The 14,250-nt window shown below is 40.5% G+C and overlaps 2 non-coding genes across 2 annotated transcripts; both read right to left on the bottom strand.

Moving 5' to 3' along the window:
• Positions 1-3,750: 3,750 nt before the first annotated feature.
• On the bottom strand, positions 3,751-3,858 carry LOC130951174 (small nucleolar RNA R71). The gene has a single exon (XR_009073855.1). It is a non-coding gene; the product is annotated as a small nucleolar RNA R71 (small nucleolar RNA).
• Positions 3,859-11,183: 7,325 nt separating this feature from the next.
• Positions 11,184-11,287, bottom strand: LOC130950068 (small nucleolar RNA R71). Its single transcript, XR_009073516.1, has one exon. It is a non-coding gene; the product is annotated as a small nucleolar RNA R71 (small nucleolar RNA).
• Positions 11,288-14,250: the final 2,963 nt, after the last annotated feature.

Below are 14,250 nucleotides of genomic sequence, written 5' to 3'. Positions count from 1 at the left end.
ATGAAATTGGCATGTTTTGATTGATTTTGAAAAGAGTTGAAAATGGCTTGTTTTGAAAATGGCATATTGTGGTTTTGTATGAAAATATGGTTTTTGGGCATACTTTGACGGGACATAACTTGGACTACTGATGAGCGGATAATTTGTACGCTTTTTGGCATTGATTTTAGTATGTTTTTAGTATCTTTTAGTTAGTTTTTATTATATTTTTATTAGTTTTTAGTTAAAATTCACTTTTCTGGACTTTACTATGAGTTTGTGTGTTTTTCTGTGATTTCAGGTATTTTTTGGCTGAAATTGAGGGATCTGAGCAAAAATCTGATCCAGAGACTGAAAAGGACTACAGATGCTGTTGGATTCTGACCTCCCTGCACTCGAAGTGGATTTTCTGGAGCTACAGAAGCCCAATTGGCGCGTTCTCAATGGCGTTGGAAAGTAGACATCCTGGGCTTTCCAGCAATATATGATAGTCCATACTTTGCCCAAGATTTGATGGCCCAAACCGGCGTTCAAAGTCACCCCAAGAATTCCCAGCGTTAAACGCCGGAACTGGTACCTAATTGGGAGTTAAACGCCCAAACTGGATTAAAAGCTGGCGTTTAACTCCAGAAAACGTCTCTACACGAAATTCCTTCATTGCTCAGCCCAAGCACACACCAAGTGGGCCCGGAAGTGGATTTTTATGTCATTTACTCATCTATGTACACCCTAGACTACTAGTTTTCTATATATAGGACCTTTTACTATTGTATTTTGATCTATCTTTTGATCATGTTTTGATGATTGAACCCTCATTGGGAGGCTGGCCATTCGGCCATGCCTAGACCTTGTTCTTATGTATTTTCAACGGTGGAGTTTCTACACACCATAGATTAAGGTGCGGAGCTCTGCTGTACCTCGAGTATTAATGCAATTACTATTGTTCTTCCATTCAATTCCGCTTGTTCTTTGTCCAAGATATCACTTGTTCTTCAACTTGATGAAGGTGATGATTGACGCCCATCACCATTCTCACCCATGAACAAGGTGACTGACAACCATTCTTGTTCTACAAGCATCTGAGGCTTAGTGAATATCTCTTGGATTCTTCGGAATCTTCGTGGTATAGGCAGGACCTGATGGCGGCATTCAAGAGAATCCGGAAGGTCTAAACCTTGTCTGTGGTATTCTGAGTAGGATTCAATGATTGAATGACTGTGACGTGCTTCAAACTCCTAGCAGGCGGGGCGTCTGGTGACAGATGCAAAAGTATCGATGGATATTATTCCGGCCTGACCGAGAACCGACAGCTGAATTCCGCTATGCCGTGACAGGACATATGCAATCGCTTTCACTGAGAGGATGGGAGGTAGCTGCTGACAACAGTGAGACCCTACACGAGCTTGCCATGGAAAGGAGTAAGAAGGATTGGATGAAGACAGTAGGAAAGCAGAGAGACGGAAGGGAAGGCATCTTCATACGCTTGTCTGAAGCTCTTACACCAATGATATACATAAGTATCACTATCTTTATCTTTTATGTTATTTTCGTTCATCACCATTATACATTTGAGTCTGCCTGACTGAGATTTACAAGATGACCATAGCTTGCTTCATACCACCAATCTCCGTGGGATCGACCCTTACTCGCGTAAGGTATTACTTGGACGACCCAGTGCACTTGCTGGTTAGTTGTGCGAAGTTGTAGTGATCACAATTTCGTGCACCAAGTTTTTGGCGCCGTTGCCGGGGATTGTTCTTGTGTATGGACAACTGACGGTTCATCTTGTTGCTTAGATTAGGTATTTTTTATTTTTCAGAGTTCTTAAGAGTGAATTCTAGTGTTTCAAGGTGATGTTCTTATCATCACCAAGGCTGATTGATTCTCATCAATTTAGCTCTTGAATGCAATGTCCTGCTGAAGCTTAGCCGGCCATGTCTAATTCCTTTAGACTAAAGCTTTAGACTAACATTGCATGATTCCTGGAATTCTCATTAAGAATTTTGATACCTTTATTTTCCTTTTCACTTAATGTTCGAAAAAAAGCCAAAAAAATTACAAAACCATAAAATCCAAAAATATTTCTTGTTTGAGTCTAGAGTCTCATCTTAAGTTTGGTGTCAATTGCATGTTTCTGTTCTTCTTGCATTTTTCGAATTTTTTGCATATGTCTTAATTAATCTTCAAGTTGTTCTTGATGATTTTCTTGTTTTGATCTTTGAATTCTATTGACTTGAGTGTTCTGTTATATGCATTCTCATTTTGTTAGTGTCAATGGTATACAAACTGCTAAGTTTGGTGTCTTACATGCATTGTTATTTGATTTTAGTTGCATTTTGATTATTCCTTCTTATTAAAAATCCAAAAATATTTTTAATTTGTGTCTTTTCAAGTCAATAATACAGAGAATTGAAGATTCAGAACATACTGCAGAGGAATCACACAGAAAAGCTGGGCATTCAGAAATGCCCAGTGAAGAAGACAGACTGGCGTTTAAACGCCAGCCAGGGTGCCTGGCTGGGCGTTTAACGCCCAAAAGGGTAGTAGTTTGGGCGTTAAACGCCAGAATGTGCACCATTCTGGGCGTTTAACGCCAGGATGGCACAAGGGGGAAGATTTTGTTTTCAAATCAATTTTTTTTCAGTTTTTCAAAATCAAATCTTTTTCAAATCAAATCTTTTCAATCAAATGTTTTCAAAATCAATTTCTTTCCTTTTTCAAAGATACTTACTAACAATTAATGATTTGATTGAACATTTTTTGCCTTTTCTGTTGAGGAAGGTTTTATGTTTGAATCATATCTTTTCTTGTTAGGCAAGTCATTAATTTTTAAAATCAAATCTTTTTAAATTATTTTCAAATCAAATCTTTTTAAAATTGTTTTCAAATCATATCTTTTCAATCATATCTTTTTAAAACCATAACTTTTCAATCAAATCTTTTTAATCACATCTTTTTCAAAATAAGTTTTCAATCAAATCTTTTTGATTTCTAATTTCAAAATCTTTTTCAAAAATCACTTGATTTCTTTTCCACTCTTATTTTCGAAAATCAATTAAGTGTTTTTCAAAATGATTTCAAAATCTTTTACTTAATTTTCGAAAATTACTTCCCTTCTTCTCACATCCTTCTACTTTTGGACTAACACTATCTCTTAATGCAAAATTCGAACTCCATCTTCTTTGATAAGTTCGAATTTTCTACTTCTGTCTTCTACTTTTCTTTTCCTCTGACACCTCAAGGAATCTCTATACTGTGACATAGAGGATTCCATATTTTCTTGTTTTCTTCTCTTTCATATGAGCAGGAACAAAGACAAAGGCATTCTTGTTGAAGCTGACCGAATTCTTCAAAGAAGAAGAACACATGGCAGCCGAAAACAACAACAATGCAAACAATGCAAGGAAGGTGGTGGGTGACTTTACTGCACCTACTCCCGACTTTTAGGGGAGAAGCATCTCTATCCCTGCCATTAGAGCAAACAACTTTGAGCTTAAGCCTCAATTAGTTTCTCTAATGCAACAGAATTGCAAGTTCCATGGACTTCCAATGGAAGATCCTCATCAGTTCTTAGCTGAATTCTTGCAAATCTGTGACACAGTCAAGACTAATGGGGTTGACCCTGAGGTCTATAGACTGATGCTATTCCCTTTTGCTGTAAGAGACAGAGCTCGGACATGGTTGGACTCTCAACCTAAGGAAAGCCTGGACTCTTGGGAAAAGCTAGTCAATGCCTTCTTGGCAAAGTTCTTTCCACCACAAAGATGGAGTAAGCTTAGAGTGGAAGTCCAAACCTTCAGACAGAAGGATGGAGAATCCCTCTATGAAGCTTGGGAAAGATACAAACAATTAATCAGAAGATGTCCTTCAGACATGCTTTCTGAATGGAGCATCATAGGTATTTTCTATGATGGTCTCTCTGAACTATCCAAGATGTCTTTGGATAGCTCTGCTGGAGGATCTCTTCATCTGAAGAAGACGCCTGCAGAAGCTCAAGAATTGATTGAAATGGTTGCAAATAACCAATTCATGTACACTTCTGAAAGAAATCCTGTGAACAATGGGACTAGTCAGAAGAAAGGAGTTCTTGAGATTGACACTCTGAATGCCATATTGGCTCAGAACAAGATATTGACTCAACAAGTCAATTTGATTTCTCAAAGTCTGTCTGGAATGCAAAATGCACCAAGCAGTACTAAGGAAGCTTCATCTGAGGAAGAAGCCTATGATCCTGAGAACCCTTCAATGGAAGAGGTGAATTACCTAGGAGAACCCTATGGAAACACCTACAATTCTCCATGGAGAAATCACCCCAATTTCTCATGGAAGAATCAAGAGAGACCTCAACAAGGTTTCAATAACAATAATGGTGGAAGAAACAGGTTTAGCAATGGCAAGCCTTTTCCATCATCTTCTCAGCAACAGACAGAGAGTTCTAAGCAGAATACTTCTGACTTAGCAACAATGGTCTCTGATCTAATAAAGACCACTCAAAGTTTCATGAATGAAACAAGGTCCTCCATCAGAAATTTGGAAGGACAAGTAGGTCAGCTGAGCAAGAAAGTTACTGAACTCCCTCCTAGCACTCTCCCAAGTAATACAGAAGAAAATCCAAGAGGAGAGTGCAAAGCCATAGACATGGCCGAATATGGAGAGGAAAGAGAGGAGGAGGACGCCACTGAGGAAGACCTCAGTGGGCCTGTACCAATCTCCTCTGAGTTCCTCAATGAGGAACAATGGGAATCTGAGGCTCAAAATGAGACCATAGAGATTCCATTGGACTTACTTCTGCCATTCATGAGCTCTGATGAGTATTCTTCCTCTGAAGAGGATGAATATGTCACTGAAGAGCAAGTTGCTAAATACCTTGAAGCAATCATGAAGCTAAATGACAAGTTATTTGGAAATGAGACTTGGGAGGATGAACCACCTTTGCTCACCAAAGAACTGGATGACTTGTCTAGGCAGAAACTGCCTCAAAAGAGGCAGGATCCTGGGAAGTTTTCTATACCTTGTACCATAGGCACCATGACCTTCAAGAAGGCCTTGTGTGACTTAGGGTCAAGTGTAAACCTCATGCCCCTCTCTGTAATGGAGAAATTAGGGATCTTTGAGGTGCAAGCTGCAAGAATCTCATTAGAGATGGCAGACAATTCAAGAAAACAAGCTCATGGACTTGTAGAGAATGTTTTGGTGAAGATTGAAGACCATTACATCCCTACTGATTTCATAGTCCTAGAGACTGGGAAGTGCATGGATGAATCCATCATCCTTGGCAGACCCTTCCTAGCCACAGCAAAGGCTGTGATTGATGTTGATAGAGGAGAGTTGATCATTCAAGTGAATGAAGAATCCTTGGTGTTTAAGGCCCAAGGACATCCCTCTATCATCATGGAGAGGAAGCATGAAGAGCTTCTCTCAAACAGAGCCAAGCAGAGCCCCCACAGTCAAACTCTAAGTTTGGTGTTGGGAGGCCACAACCAAACTCTAAGTTTGGTGTTGAACCCCCACATTCAAACTCTAAGTTTGGTGTTGGGAGGTTCCAACACGGTTCTGAGTATTTCTGAGGCTCCATGAGAGTCCTCTGTCAAGCTAATGACATTAAAGAAGCGCTTGTTGGGAGGCAACCCAATGTTTTATAGTTAACTATTTTCTTTTGTTATTTTATCTTTTTTGTAGGTTGATGATCATAAGAAGTCACAAAATCCATTGAAAAAGCAAAAACAGAATGAAAAACAGGAAGAAAAACAGCACACCCTGGAGGAAGAAGCTGCTGGCGTTTAAACGCCAGTAAGCCTAGCAGTTGGGCGTTTAACGCCCAGTCTGGCACCATTCTGGGCGTTTAACGCCAAAAAGGGGCACCAGACTGGCGTTAAACGCCAGAAAAGGGCTACAACCTGGCGTTAAACGCCAGGAATGGGCACCAGCCCGGCGTTTAACGCCAGAAATGGCTCAAAACGTGGATTTTGATGCCATTTGGTGCAGGGATGACTTTTCCTTGACACCTCAGGATCTGTGGACCCCACAGGATCCCCACCAACCCCACCACTCTCTCTCTTCTTCTTCTTTTGCTCGAGGACGAGCAAACCTTTTAAGTTTGGTGTGGTAAAAGCATTGCTTTTTGTTTTTCCATAACCATTTATGGCATCCAAAGCCGGTTCAACTGAGAAGGCATGACCTCAAGCCCATCACTAAGAAGAAGATGGAGCAAACAAGAGACCCCTCTCATCAAGAGATCCCTGAGATACCTCAAGGGATGCACTTTCCTCCATAAGACTATTGGGAGCAACTGAACACCTCCCTAGGAGAATTAAGTTCTAACATGGGACAACTAAGGGTGGAGCACCAAGAACATGCCATCCTCCTCCATGAAATTGGAGAAGATCAAAGGATCATGAGAGAGGAGCAACAAAGACAAGGAAGAGACATTGAGGAGCTCAAGCACTCCATAGGATCTTCAAGAGAAAGAAAGAGCCGCCATCACTAAGGTGGACCCGTTCTTTAATCTCCTTGTTCTTTATTTTTCCGTTTTTCGAATTTTAGTGCTTTATGTTTATCCATGTTTGTGTCTTATGATCATTAGTGTCTTAGTGTCTATGCCTTAAAGCTATGAATATGAATCCATCACCTTTCTTAAATGAAAACTGTTTTTATCACAAAAGAACAAGAAGTACAGGATTTCAAATTCATCTTTAAAACTAGCTTAATTAGTTTGATGTGGTGGCAATGCTTTTGTTTTCTGAATGTATGCTTGAACAGTGCATATGTCTTTTGAATTTGTGGTTCATGAATGTTAAAGTTGTTGGCTCTTGAAAGAATGATGAAAAAGGAGACATGTTACTGAGGATCTGAAAAATCATAAAAATGATTCTTGAAGCAAGAAAAAGCAGTGAATACAAAAAAACAAAAAAAAAAGAAGAGAAACAGAAAAACGAAAAAAAAAAAAAAGAAAGAAAAAGAAAAGAAAAGAAAAAGAAAGAAAAAAAGTTGTGATCCAAGGCAAAAAGAGTGTGCTTAAGAACCCTGGACACCTCTAATTGGGGACTTTAGCAAAGCTGAGTCACAATCTGAAAAGGTTCACCCAATTATGTGTCTGTGGCATGTATGTATCCGGTGGTAATACTGGAAGACAGAGTGCTTTGGGCCACAGCCAAGACTCAATAAGTAGCTGTGTTCAAGAATCATCATACTTAACTAGGAGAATCAATAACACTATCTGGATTCTGAGTTCCTAAAGAAGCCAATCATTCTGAATTTCAAAGGATAAAGTGAGATGCCAAAACTGTTCGGAGGCAAAAAGCTACTAGTCCCGCTCATCTAATTTGGAGCTTAGTTTCATTGATGATTTGGAGTCTATAGTATATTCTCTTCTTTTATCTTATTTGATTTTCAGTTGCTTGGGGACAAGCAACAATTTAAGTTTGGTGTTGTGATGAGCGGATAATTTGTACGCTTTTTGGCATTGATTTTAGTATGTTTTTAGTATCTTTTAGTTAGTTTTTATTATATTTTTATTAGTTTTTAGTTAAAATTCACTTTTCTGGACTTTACTATGAGTTTGTGTGTTTTTCTGTGATTTCAGGTATTTTTTGGCTGAAATTGAGGGATCTGAGCAAAAATCTGATCCAGAGACTGAAAAGGACTACAGATGCTGTTGGATTCTGACCTCCCTGCACTCGAAGTGGATTTTCTGGAGCTACAGAAGCCCAATTGGCGCGTTCTCAATGGCGTTGGAAAGTAGACATCCTGGGCTTTCCAGCAATATATGATAGTCCATACTTTGCCCAAGATTTGATGGCCCAAACCGGCGTTCAAAGTCACCCCAAGAATTCCCAGCGTTAAACGCCGGAACTGGTACCTAATTGGGAGTTAAACGCCCAAACTGGATTAAAAGCTGGCGTTTAACTCCAGAAAACGTCTCTACACGAAATTCCTTCATTGCTCAGCCCAAGCACACACCAAGTGGGCCCGGAAGTGGATTTTTATGTCATTTACTCATCTATGTACACCCTAGACTACTAGTTTTCTATATATAGGACCTTTTACTATTGTATTTTGATCTATCTTTTGATCATGTTTTGATGATTGAACCCTCATTGGGAGGCTGGCCATTCGGCCATGCCTAGACCTTGTTCTTATGTATTTTCAACGGTGGAGTTTCTACACACCATAGATTAAGGTGTGGAGCTCTGCTGTACCTCGAGTATTAATGCAATTACTATTGTTCTTCCATTCAATTCCGCTTGTTCTTTGTCCAAGATATCACTTGTTCTTCAACTTGATGAAGGTGATGATTGACGCCCATCACCATTATCACCCATGAACAAGGTGACTGACAACCATTCTTGTTCTACAAGCATCTGAGGCTTAGTGAATATCTCTTGGATTCTTCGGAATCTTCGTGGTATAGGCAGGACCTGATGGCGGCATTCAAGAGAATCCGGAAGGTCTAAACCTTGTCTGTGGTATTCTGAGTAGGATTCAATGATTGAATGACTGTGACGTGCTTCAAACTCCTAGCAGGCGGGGCGTCTGGTGACAGATGCAAAAGTATCGATGGATATTATTCCGGCCTGACCGAGAACCGACAGCTGAATTCCGCTATGCCGTGACAGGACATATGCAATCGCTTTCACTGAGAGGATGGGAGGTAGCTGCTGACAACAGTGAGACCCTACACGAGCTTGCCATGGAAAGGAGTAAGAAGGATTGGATGAAGACAGTAGGAAAGCAGAGAGACGGAAGGGAAGGCATCTTCATACGCTTGTCTGAAGCTCTTACACCAATGATATACATAAGTATCACTATCTTTATCTTTTATGTTATTTTCGTTCATCACCATTATACATTTGAGTCTGCCTGACTGAGATTTACAAGATGACCATAGCTTGCTTCATACCACCAATCTCCGTGGGATCGACCCTTACTCGCGTAAGGTATTACTTGGACGACCCAGTGCACTTGCTGGTTAGTTGTGCGAAGTTGTAGTGATCACAATTTCGTGCACCAACTACGGATCTCTGTTTTGTACCAAATCTGTTTAGAAATGAAATTGGATCCGGGATGTCCATGCCGTTCAAAGAACGAGTGAGAAACGATTTAAAATGAGGAAGTTATGTCCGTTGGAAGATTGGGGTTTAAATCTGTGAATTCTGCAGCTTTTAACTTAGAAAATTTTTAGCAGAATGACCCCTTGCGCGTGGGCGCACTTGGCGCGTACGCGCCGATCTTCCAGAAAACGCCATCCACGCATACGCGTGGTGTGCGCGGGCGCGCCGATGGTGCTGCACCCAATGCCCAGCCATTTTCCAGAGAGTTGTGCCAGAACCGTGCCAGCTTTGTGGCTGGGGCAGAGAGCGCCCACGCGTACGCGTGGTTGACGCGTGCGCGTCGATTGGCAAATTTTTAATCCACGCGTTAGCGTGCATGATGCTTACGGGTCGATGAGTTTTTGAGACCATCCACGCGTGCGCGTGGAGTGCGCGTACGCGTGGCCCTATTTTCATCCCAAAGTTGATTTTTGAGTTTTAAAAGCCAAATCTCATACTTCTAAGCCTCCGATCTCACCATTTATGTCTTAAATCATTATGACATGCCTAGCTGTTAAAAAGGGGCTAGTGAATGAGGTAACTTGCAGTGAAGCAAGGGAAAAATGAATGATCAATGAGGATCAAGATGATTATGTGAGATGCGGAGGATGGTGGTGGAAGTGCTTGTTATGCCATGGGCCGAAAGGCTATAATTGTTAATGAAACGGCTGGTTATGGATTTAACCGTGAGCCGGAAAGGCTGTGTATGATATGAATATTGGCTGGTTCTGGACTGAACCGTGAGCCGGATGGCTGATATGGATGTTGATCCATGGATGAGAATTCATGCATGTTTATGCTGAATTATTGATAATTGAGATTTGCACTTCCACTATCAGAGGCACGAGATCCCTGGGAGGAAGCAGTGGCTAGCCACCACGTGCTCCAGGTGGAGGCTCGAGACTCTGTTGACCCTATGTCGTAAGTGTGGCCGGGCACTGTGAAAGACCCGGATGAGCTCGCCCCCGAAATATTCACCAGTGAGGGTGATGGATATGGATCATGTTTATGATCAAGTTTATAACGAGTATAACTCGAGTTGGGGATGCGCGACAGAGGGACAGTCCAATGGTTAGCGACCAGGACTTGTCGGGTTGGCTCTATAACCGACAAGATGATATTATCAGCCACTAGGGACAGGCATTCATCATATGCATACTATGTGAATTGTTTGAGATTGCCTATTTGACTGCATATTACTTGCTAATTGTCTAAATGTCTTAACTGCTCCTATTTGTATATTCTTTGTCTGATATAACTGTGTTTGCTATAATATACTCCTGCTGGTGGTTGGGAGGTTTGAAGGAATTGGAAAGGGAAGTATTAGATAGACTGAAGAATCTTTAGTCAGATGCCCTTTTTGGTTTAGCTTGTTCATAAGCTTTGAATTATCTGGAGGAAGTTCTAGGATTGCCTTCGGCTTTCCTCTATTATTATGTATTATATATGTGGAAGCTGTTACCATGCTGGGGACCTCTGGTTCTCTTCTTCTCTTCTTCTACTCACATAAAGGAATCTCTATATTATTGTGACATAGAGGATTTCTCTTCTTTTCTGTTCTCTTTTTATTTTATATGAGCAGGAACAGGGATAAAAACATCCTTGTTGAAGCTGATCCTGAACCTAAAAGGACTTTGAAGAGGAAGCTAAGAGAAGCTAAAGCACAACTCTCTAGAGAGGACCTGATAGAAATTTTCAAAAAAGAAGACATGGCAGCCAAAAATAACAACAATGCCCGAGATGCAAGAAAGATGCTTGGTGACTATGTTACACCAACTTCCAACTTCTATGGAAGAAGCATCTCAATTCCTGCCATTGGAGCAAACAACTTTGAGCTTAAGCCTTAATTGGTTTCTCTAATGCAGCAGAACTGCAAGTTTCATGGACTTCCATCAGAAGATCCTCATTAGTTCTTATTCGAATTCTTGCAGATCTGTGATACTGTTAAGACTAATGGGATTGATACCCGAGGTCTATAGACTTATGCTTTTCCCCTTTGCTGTAAGAGACAGAGCTAGGACATGGCTGGACTCACAACCTAGAGAAAGCCTGAACTCTTGGGACAAGCTGGTCAATGCTTTCTTGACCAAATTCTTTCTACCTCAAAAGATGAGTAAGCTCAGAGTGGACATCCAAACCTTCATACAGAAGGAAGGTGAATCCCTCTTTGAAGCTTGGGAAAGATACAAGCAATTAACCAAAAGGTGTCCTTCTGACATGTTTCCAAAATGGAGCATCATATGTATATTCTATGATGGTCTATCTGAAATGTCAATGATGTCATTGGATCATTATGCTGGTGGATCCCTTCATCTGAAAACACTTGTAGAAGCCCAGGAACTCATTGAGATGGTTCTAAATAACCAGTTCATATAAACATCTGAAAGAAATCCTGTAAATAATGCGGTGACTCAGAAGAAAGAAGTTCTTGAGATTGATACTCTGAATGCCATATTAGCTCAGAACAAAATATTTACTCAGCAAGTCAATATGATTTCTCAGAATCTGACTGGATTGCAAGATGCATCTAGAAGTGTTAAAGAAGCCTCCTCTGAAGGAGAAGCTTATGACCCTGAGAATCCTGCAATGGAAGAGGTGAATTACATGGGAGAATCCTTTGGAAACACCTATAATCCTTCATGGAGGAATCATCCCAATTTCTCATGGAAAGATCAACAGAAGCCTCAACAAGGCTTCAATAACAATAATGGTGGGAGAAATAGGTTTGGCAATAGCAAACCTTTTCCATCATCTTCTCAGTAACAGACAGAGAATTCTGAGCAGAGCCTCTCTGCTTAGCAAATATAGTCTCTGATCTATCTAAGGCCACTCTCAGTTTTATGAATGAAATGAGGTCCTCTATCAAAAATTTGGAGGGACAAATGGGTCAGCTGAGTAAAAGAGTTTCTGAAACTCCTCCTAGCACTCTCCCAAGCAATACAGAAGAGAACCCAAAAAGAGAGTGCAAGGCCATCTACACATCCAACATGGCCAAACCTGTAGAGAAGGGAAAGGCAGTGATTCCTAGTGAGGAAGATCTCATGGGACGTCCACTAACCACTAGAGAGTTCTGATGGGATTATTTTGGTGGAGACAAGAATCTCTCCCAAAACAACACCAATCTAACCGGCAAGTGCACCGGGTCGCATCAAGTAATAAAAACTCACGGGAGTGAGGTCGATCCCACAGGGATTGAAGGATTGAGCAATTTTAGTTTAGTGGTCGATTTAGTCAAGCGAATCAAGATTTGGTTGATTGATTGATGATTTGCGGAATTTAAATTGCATTGAAAGTAAAGAGAACAAGAAATAAATTGCTGAATCTTAAAGAACAAGAAATTAAATGGCAGAAACTTAAAGAGCAAGAAATGTAAATTGCAAGAATCTTAAATGACAAGAAATGTAAATGGATTGAAATGTAAAGGGGATTGGGACTTGGATTTGCAGGAATTAAACAAAGAGAAGTTAAATTGCATCAAACAGAAGAGTAAATGGGAATTGGGGTTGATTCGGATTTGAAACAGACCAGCAAAATAACCAAATAAAGCAAGAACAGAAAATTGAAATGGTAAAATGAGATCTCAGGACCCAGAGACTAGAGAACTAAGTCTAGATCTCAATGCCTTCCTAGATCCAACAAGAACAATAGCAAGGGAATTGTAAATTGCAAAGAGAGTAGATGAGCAGCAAGTAACCAAAAATGGAAATTCAATACAGTGGAAAATAAACAAGATCTAAGGTGAGATTGAAACAGAATTTCTTCAATTCTTCAACCCAAGATCCAAGACAAGTGTAATTGAAATTGAAAGCAATTAAACTAAGGAATTCAAGATCACTCAAGCTCCCAAAACTGAGAAGAAAGCTTTCTAAAAACTAAAAAGGGAAGCTTCCCCAATAACTTGAATTCTAGCCTATTTATACACTTTCTTCAAATGATCTTCAAGCCTTGAGTTGGGCCTTTGCTCTTGGTGGAATTGGGTTGAAAGAGGCCTTGGTTGATTGCTCTTGAATTTTGGAGAGAAACCCAAGTGAACCATTTGAACCGGATTTGAATTTTGCAAAGTTGGATTAAAAGTTTAAGTCAAAGTTAGGGGGCTAACTTTGAAGCTAACTTTTCATATCAGCAGCCCACATTTCCTGATGCCAACGTTGGTGCCAAAGTTAGGGGGCTAACTTCAGCGCCAACGTTGGCCCTTCCTTGTGCATAAATGGTGCCAACGTTAGCCTCCAAGTTAGGGGGCTAACGTTGGCGCAAACTTTGGCCACCCTGGAGTATAGTTCTCATGCCAACGTTAGCCTCCAAGTTAGGGGGCTAACGTTGGCGCAAACTTTGGCTACCCTGGGTGAGAATTTGACATGCCAACGTTAGCCTCCAAGTTAGGGGGCTAACGTTGGCGCAAGCTTTGAATGCCCAGGGGAGAAATTTCAACTTCTCACGTTAGCCTTCAAGTTAGGGGGCTAACTTTGAGGCTAACTTTCCACCAAAAGTTTGTGCCAAAGTTTGAGGGCTAACTTCAACTCCAACTTTATGTTTCTTGGTTCAATTTCACTTGTTTCATTGCTCCCTCTTTGCTTCTAGCCATTCCTTCTTGCTTCAACCTTTTTCCAAGCTTTCTTCACCTATCATAAATCAACCAAACACATCAAAGCTATGCTCAAAATCATGAGATGTTCATTCTATCCTAATATGCACCAATTATGGCATCAAACCTCATGAAATTGTATTAATTTATCTATGGTTGATTCAATCAAAGGAAGCATGAAAATCTACCTAAATTGGCTTGCTTGTAGCTCAAGAAAGTGCATAATTCAAGTGAAAACAAAAGAAAAAGACTAGTAAAACTAGGCTAAGATGACTTGTCATCAAGTTCCCTCATAAGGAACCAAGGGAATCTGAGGCTCATGCAGAGACCATAGAGATTCCACTGAATTTTCTATTACCATTCATGAGATCTGATGAATATTCTTCTTCTTAAGAAGATGAAGTCATTGTTGAAGAGTAAGTTGCTCAGTATTTAGGAGCAATCATGAAGCTGAATGCCAAGTTATTTGGTAATGAGACTTGGGAGGATGAACCTCCATTGCTCATTAATGAACTAAACGCCTTGGTTCAGCTGAAGATACCTCAAAAGAAACCAAACCCCGAAAGGTTCCTAATACCTTGCACCATTGGCACCATGACC

This window comes from Arachis stenosperma, chromosome 1 (genome assembly GCF_014773155.1).
Source record: "Arachis stenosperma cultivar V10309 chromosome 1, arast.V10309.gnm1.PFL2, whole genome shotgun sequence".
In the NCBI taxonomy this organism is placed as follows: domain Eukaryota; kingdom Viridiplantae; phylum Streptophyta; class Magnoliopsida; order Fabales; family Fabaceae; genus Arachis; species Arachis stenosperma.
Note: the sequence above shows the minus strand (reverse complement) of the source record. Positions and strands in the feature narration are given on the sequence as shown.